This window comes from Rattus norvegicus, chromosome 10 (genome assembly GCF_036323735.1).
Source record: "Rattus norvegicus strain BN/NHsdMcwi chromosome 10, GRCr8, whole genome shotgun sequence".
Classification (NCBI taxonomy): Eukaryota; Metazoa; Chordata; class Mammalia; order Rodentia; family Muridae; genus Rattus; species Rattus norvegicus.
Window position 1 is genome coordinate 104,532,482 of NC_086028.1, and position 18,628 is coordinate 104,551,109.

The 18,628-nt window shown below is 51.2% G+C and overlaps 1 protein-coding gene and 2 long non-coding RNA genes across 11 annotated transcripts in view; 1 reads left to right on the forward strand and 2 right to left on the reverse strand.

The window, feature by feature from the left end:
* Rbfox3 (RNA binding fox-1 homolog 3) overlaps positions 1 to 18,628 on the reverse strand; it is a 436,924-nt gene that overhangs the window by 313,542 nt on the left and 104,754 nt on the right. The window contains exon 3 of one of the 8 annotated variants that reach the window (XR_010055161.1): positions 6,609 to 15,003. The gene's annotated coding sequence lies outside the window, so the exon portion shown is untranslated. 8 annotated transcript variants of the gene reach the window in all.
* LOC134480909 (uncharacterized) overlaps positions 1 to 18,628 on the reverse strand; it is a 289,699-nt gene that overhangs the window by 188,184 nt on the left and 82,887 nt on the right. The gene's annotated exons all lie outside the window — the stretch shown is intronic.
* Positions 841 to 4,545, forward strand: LOC134480726 (uncharacterized). 2 transcript variants are annotated; one of them, XR_010055486.1, is made up of 4 exons: positions 850 to 987; positions 1,787 to 1,844; positions 2,239 to 2,349; positions 3,237 to 4,545. It is a non-coding gene; the product is annotated as an uncharacterized LOC134480726 (long non-coding RNA). The 2 variants fall into 2 exon arrangements; XR_010055487.1 differs by having other exon boundaries at positions 841 to 987; positions 2,239 to 4,545.

Here is an 18,628-nt window from a genome sequence, read left to right on the forward strand (position 1 = left end):
CAGAACTGCAAGGCAACGACAGGCCGTTGTTTGCAGCTGCCAGCGTTGTGGGACTCCTGTGCCATCCCTGGGGTGTAATCCACCTATCTGACACAAACCCTATCTCTCTGCTCTCTAGAAGGTAAGGCCACCAGCCCTCGGCTTCCAGACAGCACACAGTGGGCGATCTAAAAATAGCTGTCAGCTGGAATATCATGTCATGGTGAAGAACAGAGTCTGCTGGGAGGAGACTATGTACGGCCGCTTCCAAGATTAAAAAAGCTCATGTGGATACAGGGTATGGGACAGGCACCCCAGGTGTCAGGAGTGGACTCACCAGGGATAGACCAGCAGGGGTTCTCCATTTGAACAGCATGGCCTTGCTTGGAGACACCCTTGGGTGTCATAACCTGTGGGGTGGGGTAGGTACTAGCCTCTCCTATGTAGAACCCATAGGTACATAGCTCAGTGTCCTACAGTGCTTAAGGCAGCTCCCCACAACAGCAGGACATCCGAGCCCAGATGTGGACAGTGCTGGGATGGAGATGAAGAAAGGTAGCTGCAGAAGCAAGCCGTGAATGTAAGTGGATGGTGAACAGGAAAGCGGGCCGTGCCCGTGCACACTTTGTGTTCCCAAAGGCTAAGGCAAACCCAAGCCACTGGCTTCCATGTTGACAGTTCACAAAGGTTCCCTTCTACCCAGACATTGGGACATCTGATGTCTACTTCTTTGGGGACTGTGGGCCTATGTCCATCTCTAGGTAGAGAGGGAACAGGGACAAGTCCTTCATGCTGTGATGCCCTGCCTTCCCTATGGTCCTCGTCCTCCTCCTCCTTATCCTCCTCCTCCTCCTCTTCCAGCAGCAGCAGCAGCAGCAGCAGCAGCAGCAGCAGCAGCAGCAGCAGCAGCAGCAGCAGCAGCATCTCGTTGCTGAACCCTGAGCCCCAGCAGAGCCTCCAATAGGGAACTTGACAGTGGCTTTGCTGGACTTGGATCAGAAAATCCAGGTAGGAGGACATAAGCACCAGGTACTCCAGAGTCGTGTCAGGCGTCCTTTCCTCCCCTTTCCCATTAAGGGGCCCAACCACATTCCTTCTCTAAGCCACTCCTAACACAGCAAAGCAGACAAAAAGTGAGGAAGACCCAGGAGGGAATGTGAGCAGTGGCCTGGAAGAGGGAGAAAGTGGGTCGTGGGCAGTCTCTGTCCCTCATTCCAACACGGAGAGCACAGGTGTGGGGTACCACGAAGCCCTGATCCTTTGAGGCAGGAAGTCTGGCACTGTGCTGCACGTCTGCGCTCTGAAGAGGTTGAGAACTGTGCCTTAAAAACAGCAACAACCAAGAACGAAGCAAGCCTGGGGTGGGGTGCTGTGCCTCAGCTCACAGAGAAAGGGTGTCCCTGATAGAAAGATGGGACATCTGTCCCCATGCCTGGAGGACGGGTGACAGGCTCCCCCGCAGACATCTGCCTGTGGAGGAAGGGGCTGCAGGCTGGCTGCTTCCTGTAGACAGTGATGGGGGGAGGGGGGAGGGTAACTCTTTTTATAGCAAGCAAACAAACAAACTTGTTTTGTTCTAAGAAGCCAAGAAACCAGAAAAGAAAGAAAGAAAACACGCGAGAATCCGCTTGTGCCGGCTACTGGGAGGGTAACGAAAACTCGCCCAGAGGCAACGTGCCAGGCACACGATAGCCAGGCTTTACCCGTTACCCAAGACAGCTGGGAGCAAGGCTGGCCCTGCCCTCGGCCAGCAGCCTGGCTGGGCACAGCGATGCCCTGTGCACGAATGATCCCTTCCTCTTTGCAGAAGCCTGGTGAAATCAGATGGTTATGGTCCTGGGCCAAGAGCTGAGGACGTGCCAGGGGTAAGTAGGACCCAGGGCGTGGCTCCATCTCTGAGCCCATCCCACCTGCCACAGCCTTGAGAAGTCAGATAATCTAATCAGAAATTCTGGCTTTCTGGGATTAGAAGTCAAAGACTGAAAGCCCTGTCTTGCTTCTCCATTCCACCCCACTCCCCAATTTCCCTCTCCACCTTCCCTAGTCCTTCTGGGGTCTTGGACCCCTCAACCCCGGCTTCCCAGGCAGCCTCCCTTGCCCTGCATGGAGCTGGCATTTTGCATTCTGTTCAGTTCTCCCTTTGTTCACGGCACACAGAAACCCAGCCTGCTAGTTAGAGCGGAGCTGCATCCCATAATAAACAGCATGAACTATTTATAACCCTGAAAACATCTTTATTATTATTTTTCTTCCCTCCAGAAACAATCTCACACAATCCTGTTAAGTACACACCACCAAGGAATGGCGGGCCTCGGGACGGGGCTGCATCCCCCCCGGCCCTGCCCAGCCAAGCAGATGGCGGCGTGGGCGGTAGGTACCAGCCTCCTGGCAATCCGAACATCTGTTCCCGTTAGAAAATGCTAATTGCCATCAATCAGGACAGCACCTACCCGCATTTACATGCAAGCGCACATGCAAAAAAAAAAAAATCTAAATTTCTCCCAGCGACGTACTGCTTGCATGTTAACTAGCCAGAGTAGCCGGAGGGCGGCTGAGCCAAAGGCTGCCACCGTGGTCTGCCAGCCTTCTAGGCCCTACCCAGACTCCAACCAGGGCAACGATAATGGAGTGGCTCTGAAGGTAGCCTGGTGACAGGCTCTGTGGATTCTCATCTGCCTGGTCCAGGGCGGACATGGGGCCATTGACCTCGGCAGTACAGTCCCACCTGTGCATGGGAGCCTCCCTGCCTTGGTTGTTGCTCTGAATACCACTTGATAGAGCTTTCTGGCTTCTGCCCCATGGCTCTCTGAAAGTGAAGGTTCTTTTGCTCTCTGCCATAATTTCCAGGACTAACCTATCCTGATGTTTCCACCACAGGCCTGAACTAGAGACACATTGGTGTTTCAGAGACTGCTCCCATGGTTGTTGAGACTCTAAGCAGTGGGGGTCACAGCCCAGGGCCATCCATCTCTGGCTAGTGTTTTCTACCTGGCCCTCATGGCTACTCCCATCCTCTGGTCCCCAGCCGGAGCTTGGACGATCAATCTCATTCTTCCCTGGACACTGTTTTCCTGGTCATCACGGGGCTTCCCTAGACCCTGGTGATCTGAGTTTGTCCTGAAAGCCAGGGATGGACTTGGGGCTGTGAGATCGGTCAATCCAGCCGCTCCCAGGCTGTGCTGGAGAGGAGAAGGGGTGGTATCCATTCACACTCACCCCTGGGGAGAGGGCATCAGAGTCTCTCCCTCCACCCTCAGCTCCACACAGGGCCTCGTGCCTCCCAAGGACGTATGCAGACCAGCTATTCCAAGGCACCTGGAGGGCCACCTCAGCTCCCAATCAACCCTGGACCCGAGGATGTGATCCGAACCTCAGAGATTGTTCTATTACATAACAAGAAGCCAGGAGCCTCCTCGCCCCATCTCTCCAAAGGAAAGCGATTTTGTTAATTTTTCTCGAAGGTGCCAGGCGCTGTTGCCAGCCATGGTTGCTATGGGGCCTGGTGACTGGCTGCAGGGTAAACTCTAGGTATTGGAAGAAAGGTTTCTATGGGGAAGCACAGCGCTCCCCTCACCTCAGATGAGGGCCACAAATGGTGAGAAGGACTTCCTAGGATCAGACCTGGCAGGCAATGCCATGGTGGGAGTCAGCCACCTCAGTGGTTTCCTTGTGCACACATGGGTCACATGGTGCATAGGATGGTGAGTATCTGTGTAAGCTGACTGTGGGGCCAGGAGGAGGGAAAGGGTGGGAAAGCCTACTCATCTTCGCCAGAAGTCTCTTTCAAACTGACGCCTCTTTTAAGAAGAGGTCATTCTTGCACACACATGGATGTTGGGGATGTGAGGCCTCTAGCCACATACCTACTATCCGTCCCTCTCCACCATCTTCCCAGACATCTATCCTTTACCCGGGACTGTGCCATGCATCCCAGCTGTGTGCTGTCTGTGGTCAGCGAGCCCGTCCTATCCCCCACTCAACCTCAGGCCCTATCCCAGCAAGCATCCACACTCAGTGGGATGTGATCCACTGGTTTCTTGCCAGACTCTGGCAGCCAGGGCCTGTTTCCCATGATTCAGTTTAATGACGCCTCCTGTGACTGTAGTTCAGAAGTCAATGCTTCTCTCTCTGGCAAGGGTAGAGACTGTGAGCATGGTCTCTGGAAGGATGTCTTCCTTCTTCCTTCTCCTTCCCTCCCCACCTCTTCTTTCTTTCCCTTCCTCCTCTTCTTCTTCTACACATGTCTCAGCCTCAGTTTCCCTGCCCATCCCCAGCGTGATCCTCTTCCCCACCCAGGCTCCTGATATAAGGACCTGGAGGTTGTCTTTCTCCGACACCAGGATAGAATGATGGACCCTCCTCGCTGGTTTCCATTTCCCTCCCTGCCTTCTTACCCTCAAAGTCTGGTTGTCTGAGTCTGGAGAGCTGAAGGAGGCCCCCGTGAAGAGTGAAAGACTCCAGAACAAAGAAGCATGGACCTGACCCTCTGGCTTGCCAGCCTGAGCCCCATAATAAGGCCAAGAATGGATAAAGCTTTAAATATAAACTCTACAGCAATGATACAAATCAATGAATCCGTGGTTTCCAGGCAGATAGATAGAAGGAGAGATGAACAGATGCATGTTTGCAGTCACTGGTAAATGATGAATGGATGAGAAGATGGCGGGGAGACAGGTAATAGGTGTGTGGTTAGATGCAGGGATAAACAGTGGGGATGATGGATCAAGAAATAGAGGTATCATCATGGAAAATAGATACATAGCTAATGGACAGGCAGAAAGACAACAGATGCATGGACAGATCAATAACATCTTTATACATATATAGATGGATGCCAGGCATATATATGTATATTAAAGATAAGAATGTACAGATGGATGGATATACAGCCAGACAGTCAGATATGTGTACATGCATAGGTAAACTGGTGGGTAGGGAGTTGGGTGGGTGGATGGATGGATGGATGGATGGATGAGTGGATGGATGAGTAGATGGATGGATGGATGGATGGATGAATGGATGGATGAGTGGATAGGTAGATGGATGGATATATGGATGGGTGGGTGTATGGATATATGAATGGGTGGGTGGGTAGATGGATAGATGGATGGATGGATGGGTGGGTGGATGTGTAGGAAAGTGAGTAGATATATAGATGTATGGATGATAGCTGATTGGACACGTAAATGATTCAAAGAAGCAGAGGCAAAAAGATATAGATGGATGTAGATCCAGAAAAGAAAACCCTCCTTTTCCTCGTGTCAGCTTTACAGATCACTTCAGAGGAAGTGGTCTGGAACCTAGAGCAAGATGGATAGGTGGATCAAAGGTTCAAGCTCAGATTATAGGCACAAGGCACCTGAGCCTTGTGGTAGGCTGGCCCTAGTTTAGGATGCTGTCCTACCCCCACCCCCTTTTCTGCAGCCCCTGGGACAATCTCTAATCTGAGGGTTGATGTGCTTGAGAATAATGTTCCCTCACCATGTTAAGTCACCTCATCCTGCCCAGTGGTCTGATGAGGACTGCTGTACCCTGGCCAGACCTCACTCTCCTGCCCCTGTGTTCTAAACAGACACCTGGCCTTGCTCTCAGAGCTCCCGACAGGAAAAGGATCAGGGTTGGGGTGTGGCTAGGTTCAGAGTTAGGATGACTTGGGTTACATTAGTGTTGTGATCAAGATAGGGTTAAAGTCACATCTAGGTGAAGATTGAGTTAACGCTGGGCTATGGTTAGGTCTATGGTTAAGTTAGCATCAGTAGCTCATGATTAGGGTTAGTGTGTGGGTTTAGGGTTAGGTTTGGTTAGGATTGAATTAGGGTTAGAACAATGTGTAGGACTAGCATCTTGTTAGGTCCGTATTAGGGTTAGAGTTAAGGTGCAGATCGGTATAGGGTTGAGGCTGACCTTCAGTTAGGTTAATCCTAGGTTAACGTTAGATCTTGCTTACTACTCAGATAGGGTAAAATAGTTGGAATTAGAGTTTTGTTTACTGTTTGTGCTAGGTTAGGGTTAGAGAGTAGGGTTGAGGCTAAGGTAGGGTTAGATTAGAATTTGAGCTAAGTTAATGTTAGGGTTAGAGTTTAGTGTGATGGTTAGTTTGGGGCTGGTTTTGGTGTTGGACTTATGTCAGGGTTGTTTAGGACTGTTTTATGTTGAGGAGAGAGCTAGGCTAGGTTACAGCTGTAGTTGGGATAGGGTCTCCTACAGTTTGAGTTCGTGTATTGCTTAGAAATAGGCTCTGCTCACATTCAGAGCTATGTTAGAACTAGAGCTCCCATCGGCCTGGGGTCTGGATATGGTTACGTTATGCTAGCTTTAGAGTTATATATACATCTAGGCTCTGGTTGTGGTTAGAGTTAGGTAGGATGGGATTATGTCTGTGGGTTGATTATGGCTTGGCGAGACTTAGTGCTAGGTATATTGACCTGGGGTTAGTTTTAGTGTCACTGTTTGTTTAGGTTTGGCTTCTAGAGCATGTGCGCTCTCTCTCTCTCTCTCTCTCTCTCTCTCTCTCTCTCTCTCTCTCTCTCTCTCCCTCCCTCCCTCCCTCCCTCCCCTCTCTCTGTCTCTGTTTTCCCTTCTCCCACCCCTCTCCCTCCCTTCTCCCTTCCCCTTCCCCTCCCCTCCCCCCTCTCTGTACATTGTTAGTCATTGCTTGATTGCTCACTGCTCTTCTGATGCCCTGTAGGCTTCGTTGATCTCAGTGCTTAGATCTCTCTCTTGTCCAGTCTGTAAGCAGTTGAACCTCATCTCTAAAACACTGCCTGAGGTTTCCTGATGGGACCCTTTCCACTGGGACCAGGTGTTCCGAGTCAGTGACTGTGTGTCCAGGACCCATGACTAAATGTGAATGGAGTCTGGTGGATGGTCTGGTGTGGGGGAGGGAATGGGTCACCTTTCCTCCTCTAGATTACACCGGCCCTTACTCTTGCATGACCTCATGCTTCCTGGGTACTTGGAGTACTAACTGAGCCCAGCTTGGAGGTTCCCACACGTCTGTGTTCTCCAGACCATAGATTTCCTCAAGGAAACCTGTACTTGGCCCATCCTACATCACCCTGACACTTAGCCCGCACTCACAGGAAAATCCTCCTCGAGAGCTGAAAGGCTCCGTGAAACTGAAACTCTGTTTTCACTTCATCTAGTTCCCATGGGTCCCTTCCTCATCCGTGCACCTCAGTGGATTCCACGCCACATCCTTGCCCTACTGGATAGAGGGTGAGCGATGAGACTCGTACCAGCAGATACCACAGCTGGTGGGCGAGATAGGCTTGAGGTGCCTGTGTTCATGTGGCTGCTATTCTCTATGGGACTTCTGCAAAATGTCACAGTATCATATATAGCCTGGTAAAATGTCATGTGGAGACAGTAATCGCGTTCTTCTAGTCTAGACCACCCTTCGACACACAACTCACATAGCAACTCTCCCATGCAGCCCTACCAAGGGCTTCTCAAACTAGGGTTCCATTCCCACCCCGTCCTTGGCCTCGGGGATGGAGGGTGAGGAGACAGATCACCCACAGGCAAAGAACTGCGTTTGTCTGAAGCACTGACTTTAGTTGAATATTCTGTGAGAGGATGCTGTAACATTGCAGCCAGCAAAGGCACACCGTGGCTTCCATGTACGATGTGCGTGTGCTTTAGAATAACAAAGAAGATTTCAGGGAAATGCCAATGCTTCCTTTGGCCCCTTTCTGGAAGCAGATGCCCGGTTCCCTGGGGGTAGAGCTTTAATATCGCCCCTCTTTGGGAGCCCCTCAGAGAGAAAATGCACACCTCCAGCACAGTGCCACGTGCCTCTCCATCATCCAAGACAAGCCATGTAATCTCCTCTCCCCTGCACACAGCCCATCACGTGTGTGGAGGTGTGTTCCAGCTCTGACAGGCACCTACGTGTTCACCACAAAAAATCACATCACCCGCTTCCGTTATACTCCGTTAATGGCAGGGGGAAAGTAGAACAGAGATTTTAGCCTGGGTTAGCAAAAGTCCTAGGCATCAAAGCAAACACAGCGAAGAGAGCCATGAGTCCTAGGATTCCCACCCATGCTACATGTCAGGAAGGAAGAAGGTATCTTCTGGAACAGGGTCTCCCCAGGGCAGATCAAAGAACAAAGGTAGGATGGCAGCTGACGCCTGCAAACCCAGCACTCAGGGGACTGGGGCAGGAAGATTACCAGGAGTTCAAGGCCAGCCTGGGGTACAGAGCGAAAGCCTTTCTCAACAATAACAAGATACAAAACAATATAATTACAGAAAGCACAATAGCACCCTTTCAAAAAGCGATCTTAGGGCCATCTTGGAGACCTACACAGACACACACAGACACACACACACAGACACACACACACACACACAGAGCTACATTCAGAGAAGCAGAAGCCAGGACCACGATAGACCAAAGGACTGAGGAGAAGGAGGGGCTCAGGACCAGGTGACTCCATCACTCTAAAAGGTCATCCAGTGCCATCTGTGACCATCTTCCCACTGCCATAGGCAGCAGAGAAAAAAGAGCCAAGAATACTTGTCATCTATCCCAGGTGTCGAACCCCAGAACACACGTGTGTGTGTGTGTGTGTGTGTGTGTGTGTGTGTGTGTACGCAAGTGGACCGTTGCACCAGACAGATGATCGATCTGGTAAGGCTGAGTGAGCCCAAACCCGCAGATCTCAGAATTAAGTATGGTAGGCATGGGGCCAGCTCCCTGCCAAACTCCACCTGCTCTAGAACACATAACCATGACCCTCCACTGCACCATGACAGCCTTGTAGGGAAAACACCTGAAGCCCTTCCCCCATGCAAATAGAGCATCGTTAACATCTCAAACTGAGCCAATGGGAAGCATCTATCTTCCCCCAGATCCCGCCCTACTCCTCAATGTTTATAAAGTCCCTACCCATGTGGAATAAAGTACGAAGATATTTCTCCAAGAGCCACCTGAGAGCGGCTGTTTTACTGAGCTGTATCACTTTAGGGAAGAGTTTGTTTTACAAAGCATTCATCACTGGACCTCGGACCCACCTGGCTGGCCGGGCTCAAGTCTCATTGGTGCTGCCACGGCTGTCCCCGGTCTCAAGCAAGACCTGGGACCCTGGCTACCTGCCCTATATGGGCTTCCCTTCTGAGAGCTGTGACACTTTGGTCATTTCCAACCAGACCAGGGACCCACAGAATCCCCAGTTCTATGGAGGTTGACACACATGAGCCTGCTAGGGCTCATCCACACATGCCACAGTAGCAATGAGGAAAAGGGATATATTTTGGAGCCAGGTACGGTGATGTACACCTATACCCCCTGTCCAGGTGTGGTGGTGCACGTCTATAAACCCCACACTTGGGGTTGAGCAGAAGAGTTTACTCTAAGCTGCAGCCAGCCTGGGCTACAGTGTAAAACCTTGACAAAAATTAACCCTGCACGTTAAATATTGAAATGATAGAAGACCGGTTATTAGTTGTAAAAATACAGCAGCGAATTCTCATGCACCTTCCTGGGCTAAACTAAATTACATTAAAAAACCCATCGTCTAAGCCCGTGGTGGTGCACGTCTTTAGCTTCGGCACCGAGGAGCTAAAGACGGCTATCTTTGAGTGCTTGAGGTCAGCCTACATAGTGAGTTTCAGGCCAGCCAGGGCTACATGCTGAGACTGTCTCAAAAAAAAAATCTCAATATAAAAATCCCAATCATCAACGCTTAGTCAGTGGATTTGGAGACAACCTGTGAGAGCTGAAGAGGGTGAGGTTCACCACGTGGGTCCTGCTCCAATCTGACCACGTATTCCCAAGAGATGAGGACAGGAACAGAAGGAAGAGCTTGGGAAGCCAGAGAACATGGCTTCCACAGCCCAGTGGAAGCTTGGAGCCCAACCCTGCCAACATCTTAATCTCAAGCTCCAAACTGCTAGGAGGTGAATTGGTGGGGCCTCGGGGCCCCAGTGTAGGCTGCTTGGTACGGAAGCCGTAGCCGACTCTAGGCCTTCCCATAATGCCAAGCATTCTCTAACACCAACCAGAACACCATGCAGGACATACCCAGTAGCAACCACACCTAGGTAAACACCAGTTTTGTGAGTCCTTTCAAACCCTCTGCAGTTATGGTTCTAATTCCCGTAGGCAAGACTAACTTCGTATATTTTACAGTTAAAATTCCACTTCGTATGTTATAAAAGAATATAAATGTTGATTGTTATAGTAGTTAGAATGTGTGTCCCTGCCACTACTACGGCCGCCGCCACCACCAACACCACCACCACCATCGCCACCACTACCATCATCATCAACACCACCACCATCATCATCATCAACACCGAAGTTCATGTGTTGGGAGGAGCTTGTCCCCGGTGAGGCAATGTTTTGAGGCGCTGAGCTCTTTAGGAGGTGGGTCCTCATGGGTCATTGGGGTCCTGACCTCAGAAAAGATTGGGGTAACTCTCATAGGACTCTGACTCACATCTTATTAAGTATGAGCTATTGTACTAGATCCCTCTCCCCTCTGACTTCCTGTCTGGATGTGTGACCTCTCCCTCCCATGCACGCATCTGCCACCGAGATCTCTGCCAGAAGACTGGTCCTCTTCAGAGCTGAGCTGGTGCCAGTACTGCCTTAAATCTCTAGGACTAGATACATTTCTTGGCTTTATAAAGTTGTTCAGTCTCGGGAATTTATCTATAGAAATAGAAAATGGATTAGTGCACCGTTCTCAAGTGCGGTGTTCAATCTCGGGGCTAGGAGCCCTGACTCACGGGGCCTGCGTGTGGACCTTGCTTTGAGTAGTGTTGACCTGAGTCGTCCAGCATGCACACTCTGAGCGTCAGTGCTGGAGGACCGAGGTGATGATTCGAACGTTCCAGTGCTCTCATTGTCCCGTGGTCCTGTTTTCTGAGTTGTGATGCCTAACAAGGCGATGACACCCGCAACCCTTGGAATGACGAACATTCCAGACAAGGTGGGCTGTACTCCACGAGCAGGTCACCTTGAGGAATTAATTCCCAAGCCTTCTGCACTGTTTGAGGGGCTCTGAGCCCAGAAGCTCCCCTCGTGGCATGTGGGGAGCATCCTACTTGAATTTTGTTGAACGTGGGTTTAGCTTTGATTGCCCTCAGGTCCTGCCAGGGTGGTTACAACATGATCGACGCCCAGTGGTAACCGCAGGAGGCCTCGTCCTGCACTTCCAGCCATAGCTCATCAGCATTCGATGGTGTGAAGTCAAGGATGGAGCTGTCTGTCCCGGCAGAGGACAGGGTGACACTGTCTCTCCCTTGTTTCCTCTTCTACCGCACACACGCAGGAGCTCACACATACATGCATGTGTACACACACATATACACACAACACATACAAACACACATGCCTACAACATATTGTCATCACACACACATGCAGGAGCACACACATACACACATATGTGCATGTGTACACATACATATACATAACATGCATTTGCACACACAACACATACAAACACACGCCTACAACATATTGTCATCACACACACATGCAGGAGCACACACATACACACATATGTGCATGTGTACACATACATATACATAACATGCATTTGCACACACAACACATACAAACACACGCCTACAACATATTGTCATTACTTACATACACACACATACACACACACACATACACACACATACACACACATACACACACACACATACACACACACACACATACACATACACACACATACACATACACACAAATACAGCTCAAGCCAAACTTGTGCTGTCCCCTCCTCTGTGTTCTCCCTTCCTTGGGCGCATGCCAGTCCCTCCTCCTCTGAACACAGGTGCCTTTGAAACACTTGCAGACCATAACAAACAACTTTCTCCCAATTGGTACAGGCCCCACTGATGACCACTCCCGGAGTGGAATCACAACTGTCCCTCTAATGGTGTGCTGTGTCTGTGCAGAAGGACAGAACGGGGACCCTATGCAGCCAGACACAGAGACGTCAGCTGGGTTCCCATCTGAGAGTCACACCAGTGAACCCCATGTCTGAGACTCACATAACATGGATAGGAGAGTCTCATGGCTTTCCATGATGAGACATCTGACCCTGGAATCACGAGATGTAGACAGACCCACAAAGAACTACTCCTGTCTCTCTGTCCACAGTGTGCCTTTTAGTCACAACTTCTGTTCATAATTGCTGTGGGTCAGGGCTGCCCAAACCCAGAGTGCTGTTCTGTGTTGACTCTACCCTGATGGACCAGCATAGTTGCTCCCCTCCTTCTGTAGACAGTGGCTCTCCCTGAAGACGGCCCTTGTCCACAGATAGTTCATCATCTTGAGAGAAAGTGGGATGCATAGGCACAGAGAGGACAGAGACCAGTGTCCCTAAGGATGCTTGACTCTCCTGTGAGTCCAACATGTGAACCTGGATGCAGCTTGGAGCTCCTACTCCTCCATCACCTCTGTTCTCTTTCCCAATGGCATTTATTCTGTCTCCTAGAGCCCTCATGGGCCATCCATGAATTTTTCCGCTATGGAGTCCTTAGTCCCAGAGCTTCCACTCGGCCTTCTCCCAGCCACTACCTCTGATCTCCATATCTGCCGGGCCTGCTGCAGCCCTAACTCCCAGCACTTGTCTGTCCACTCTGATACTTAAGCCCACTTCCTCTTCCTCCAGGGACGCTTCCTCCCTCCCTTGCTCAGCACCCCTCCCTAACTCCCTCTAAGATGCTCTATTCAGTCCTTTCTGAGAAGACCTTGAATGGCAGGACCCCGGTTTCTCTCTTCGTGTATGAAAGTTTGTGCTTGGAATCATGTTGTGAAGAGTTAGATTAAGGCCCAGCTACTTCACTCTCAAGATGGTTTCCGGATTACGCAGAGAACTCACCGGATAAAGTGCTTCTTATGCACGTGTGAGGATTAGAATTCGGATCCACAGACTCCACATCAAGCCAGGCAGATGTGGCAGCCTTCCAGAGTTCCAGTCCTCAGGAGGCAGAGATACGGGATCCCTGGAGCAAACTGGCTAGCCCACATGCATGTAAACACACAGATATATACACATATACATACATACATACATACATACATACATACATACTTACTTACATACATACAAGCCCACATGTGTGCAAGCACATAGGCATACATGCACACACAACAAATGCATACCATGGTATTATGGGATATGGAAAGGGTGTGGCCAAGTTCTTAGCCAATCAATACCAGCAACACTTCCCCGACCCCCAACTACCTGGGTCTTGGGAGTTCTCAAGACTTCACTTATGGTTGGAATGTGTCTTTCAAATTCTTACACTGAAACTCATTCTCCCCTGTCTATATTAATGCTATCTGGTGTACGTCCTTTGGGAAGGAATTAGGGTTTGGTGAAGCCATGAGGGTAGCATTAGTGACTTTACACAGAGAGAGAGATCCAAGTGTCAATGCCCGCTTGGTCTTGCCTGCCATGATGCTGCAGGAAGGCCTCCCTGGTTTCTGGCACCGTGTTCTTGGACTTCTACTCCAGAACCATATGAAATATTTATTTTCTTTGTACGCCGCCCAGTCTCAGGTACTCAGCTATGGCAACAGACCAAGACATTGCTCTCGTGGCTCCTGCACCCATCTTTGTGTCACAGAGTGACTCCTTCTTCCTTCCTTATCACCGTCTTCAAACAGGCAAAGTGGTGTTCCCGAGGACACCAGAGAGCCCAGCGTCTGAGTGGCCCACTGAGGGTTACAGCGCTGGGACTCTCCTTGCCCCAGCAACCATGGAGGATACTGGATTTAGAATTATGTTCCCCAAAGGCATATTCACATCCTAGCTCCCAATCCTTGTGACAGAACACACATAAAAACAGGAACTTCATAGGCACCATCCAGTTGGGAGGAGTCTGTCCTAGGTAGGGGCCGAAGACAATGACAGGGTGCTTAATGGATGAAAGTGGGTAGAATCAGGCGTACACATTGGGTGGGTGGGTGTGGCGCAACCATGTCATAGAGAGGCCAGGGTGGGAAAGATGCAGCCACAAGCCACAAGCACTGTGGCCACCGTTACAGGAGCTCTGAAGGGCCCTGCGCATAGGTTGCCTCTGCAACTCTCCTGCTCTGGGGCTTCTGACCTCCGGGACAGATTGAGAATAACCATATCTTGTTTTAAACTACCCGTGCACACATGTATGTATGTATGTATGTATGTACGTACGTACGTACGTACGTATGTATGTATGTATGTATGTATGTATGTATGTATGTATGACTGTATGTGTGTGTATGAATGAATGTATGTATGTATGTATGTATGTATGTATGTATGTATGTATGTATGTATGTAAGTGAGTTAGCCGGCTTGCTCTAGCGATTCCCGTCTCTGCCTCCTGAGGGCTGGGATTCTGGGAGACTGCCACCGCCGTAGGACAATAAGACATGACCTGGACACAACCAGCTAGTCTTCAGTTCATGTGGCCACCCCGATGCTCTGGAGATGACCCCCACAGGGTCATCCTGTCTCACCCCTCAGAAGGGCTAGCCACAGCCCAGAGACGCCTTCCCTGCCAGGTCAGGAGCCACAGGCGGAGCAGCCTAATAGTTCCTAATGTTCTAACACCCTGGCAACTAATGCGCTCTAATTGGACGATTTCACCCCAGAGTCAAGACCTGGGGAACTCTTTGGGATCCTCTGTGACCCCCTCCAGCCCCTTCCTAGCTCTGCCACAGAGCTCAAAGCCACCAAGGGAAAAGTATTGACCTGGTTTTCTACTTTTTAGGAGAGGTCAAAGCAGCTCCGACAAGCGGTTTTTATCCTTCGACTAACACATGCAAGGCCAAGAAAAGGACGAAGGAGACGCTGCAGGCAGATGGGAGACGATACACAAATGCCACCAAGGCCTGTGACATCTGTCTAGAGACTGGAGCAGGCCCAGCACCAGTTGTGTAGGAAACATCCCGATGCCTAGAAGCTTCCAGCCGAGGGTTCTCATGGAGGAGACGCCATCTCTGGAGCCTTCTCACCTCCCCCGACACGTCCCGGATGTCACTCGACTGCCAGCTTCCCAGGACTACAGGGAAAGGGAGAGGGCAGTGAGACCAAGCATGGAGCTGGGCTAGTAGGCCTGGGAAGAAGGCATATGGAAACCTAAGGTGAAGAAAGTGGGAGTGGAGGGGGAGGAGGGAGAAGAGGGAGAAGAGGAGGAAGAGGAAGGAGAAGAGGGGGAAGAGGTTTGAGGAGGGAGAAGAGGAAGAGTGAGGAGGAAGAGGAGGGAGGAGAGGGAGAGGAGGAAGAGGAAGAGTGAGGAAGAGGGAGAAGAGGCAGAAAGAAAAGGAGGAATAGGGAAAACGAGGATAAATAGGGAAGAGGGAGAAGAAGAGGAGAGAAAGTCAGGAGGAGGGAGCAGGTCAGGAGAAGTGGGGACAAAACCATGGGTGAGCATTGTGCATCCTCAGAGCTCATTCCAGTGAAATTCCCTAATTAAACCATTAGAAGGAGCCCAGATGAGAGCAGGAGTCCTGCCCAGGAAGCCCTGTGTGGGTCCAGTGGGCCCCAACCCTTTTGCCCAGCGGCACAGTGGGGCAGGCTCCGAAAAGACAGATAGGAAGGTCTGTCTCTAAGTGGCTTCTGATATGGCTGGACAAAGCCATGATCACACTCCTCCCCACACCAGGAGACCTCAGTAACCACCGCAGATTCAGGCAGCTGGTGTACGGCTCAGCCCAAGGTGTCGGCGGCATCCCCTGTGATGGATTCTGGTTTAACAGCTTTTAAAAACAAGCAGAGGAGAGCCAGGCGTGATGGATGAGTGCAGGAAGCACGCTCATTCGGAGATGATTTATGGGATGTCGCCTGTTGTGCTCATGGGACACGGCTCGAGGGTGGGGGCCTTGGAGATGGATGTCTTCCAACGTTTAGCACTTGTAGGGTGCCAGCAGCTCAACCGCAAACATGCATGCTCCGCCCCAGCCTGCAGGGCCCCAGCCTCAGTAGGGGCACAGAAAGGAGTGGAAGGCTTGACGCTCCCCTCCCTCGGCTCCTGAGCCTGAGCAGCTCTCCCCTCTTGAAAACATCCGGAGAAGGAACACTGGTCACAACCTCTGGTCCCCCTGAGTGACACAGGCAATGGATACAAATATGGCTGGGAGGACCTGAGAACTTGGGGACAGCAGAAGGGACGAGGCAAGGTGGCACATCTGCTGTACTGGTGGGTGACAGACGTCTCCTTCCAGCATGTCTGACGGACCCCTGCCCACAGACTGGCCACTGCAACACCTCATTTTGCAGAAAATTAATGTCTGCCCATGCTTTATAATAAAGGCTTGGGATTGGCTGCACGGTAAGATCCAAATTGGCTCCGTGTTGGAAGGGCTGTGCTTTTAAATAAGACCTAAGGACAAGGTCCTGCCTAAAGACGAGAAATGCAGAGGGCAGGGTCGAAGGCAGGAGGAAATCATTTCTTCTCCTGTTGCCCCTTGGACAGGACATATTGGCAGTGGAAGGGATCACACTAAGTGAGCTACATGGCGAAGCTGTTCCCGGAACTGTGACCCAGCTCTGTTCAGCCATAGGCTGCAGCACGCTCTTCCAGTCCAGGTTCTTCATCTCTGACCTCAAAACCACTCTTAAGGAGAAGCTCTTCGCCAAAGAGTCAGAGCAAGGAACTCTCACACACCGGCAGCAGATTTGACATCACAAGGCATCGTTCTGGTGTGTAACATGTGCGTGTGCATGTGTGTGTGTGTGTGTATGTGCGTGTGCGCGTGTATGTGCACATGTGCAGGAGTCAGCAGCCTGACAAACCAGGCCACTCATCCATGTTTCTGACCTGACAGTTCTGTCAGAGCTGCTGAAAAGACACACAGGTTAGCCAGGCCACCTACAGAAGGCTGGGACACACTATCTTCTTTTAGAAGATGGGCTCCCTGTGAGTCCACAGCCCCCTTGCCTTCACCCCACAGGAAGGACAAGACTTAGATGTGCAGCTGTCAAAGCCACCTTCTAAACCCACCGAGGTCCGAATGTGAGTGTGTTGGGCAAAGTTCTCCATGTAAAGGCACCTGGCTCCTGGACTTCCCAGGTCCATCCTGGACTACTGGGCTTTGTGCTTTCAGTTTTAATGACCCCAGAGAACTACCTTGCTGGGCACAATGGTTCTCTGAAGCCCAGGAAGGTGAATCTGGGCCAGGTGTCCTCACTCGGGGGTAGAGTCAGGAGCTCCAGCGTCCGGCAGCAGGACACTAGAGCTCGCCCGAGGCCAGCTGCAAGACCCAGTCCCTCTGAGGCTCTCGGGAGCCACAAGCCATGATCTTAGAGTGACAAGGGGACACTGAGGACCTCCCAGCATGGCTTGGGTCACTGAGCAGGGACATCTCAGTCAGCACAGGACAAGAGTCAGCTCAAGCTTGGCCCAGTATCTACCTCTGGTCCAGTCCCAGGCCAGACTGCTGACCCTACAGCATCCCTGAACTAACCCCGGCTTCAACTCCGACCTCCCTGCCTTGACCCTCACAGGAGGCAGCACTGTCCTCATCTCATCAGGCTTGAGCCACAGCAGAGGAAGCCCCTGACTCAGAACCCTTTAGTGGCTGCTGCTGGTTTTAACAGATTACAACCCCACCCTACCCCCGAGGCCTCGGACCCCAGCCCCTGGGCACTGGATCCATCTGCACTCCGCCCACTTTCCACTCAGCCATTCAACTCTGACCTTAACCCTCCATACCCATCTTCTAAATGCTTCCACACATCCCTACCTGGAGCATCAGCATCACAACCTGTCCCTGCACGAACAGTGGCGCCTCCTTTCCCAAGCATTGGTCAGTTCAGCACATCCCATTTGTCCCCCTCGGCCTCTGCACCCCTGGACGTTACTTATAACACACAGCAGCTGTTCCCCAGCCCAGCCCACTCCCCATCTACAGGCTTACAAACTCCACGAGGGACTTTTTCCTGGGCTCATCAGAGATGCTCGGAGGCAGGCAATCCTCCATCTACCAAGGGCTGCATCCAATATCCTGAGAAATGTGAGGACACAATGACTGCGCCCGACCTCATGAGTTTCATCGCTCGCCCACTCAGCATGCTGCCTCCTCTTTCCCCTCATGACCATGTGGTCAGTCAGAACTGCAACGGTCCAATGTCAGCTTGTTACAGAAACGTCAGCTTGTTACAGACCTCTAGCTCAGGAGAAGGTGCAAAATCAAAAACCTAAGTACAGTGTCTGCTGAGGGCATATCCCTTTCGTGCACACTGTAGAGACAGTCACGTGATCACGGATTGATAGTCACATGATCACAGAGATTGGGGCTACCTTGCTGAGTAATATACAGGGAAGTCTCTGGACCAGTGAGCCTTGTACAAGAAGAAAACCCCAGGGAAGAGAGCTTCGGTCAGTCATGAGGGGACAGTGCATGTGTCCCTGGAGAGGCATCAGTACCATGCAGAATTCTTACCCACAAACTCTGCAGAGGGCTCTGGAGAAGCCGCCCACTGCCCTGTGTTCCTACTAAACGCTTGACCCAGTAAAATCTGTCACTGGGGAGCAGAGAAATGAGCCATCAAGAAAAGACACTTGCTACCCAGCTCTGTCCTGAGCTCCCTCCTCAGAGCCCACAGGATGGGGTTGTCCTAGAAGTCATCCTCCAACCTCCACACAGCTTGAAGTATTTTCTAGCTGGTGCATATGCAGGCAGGCC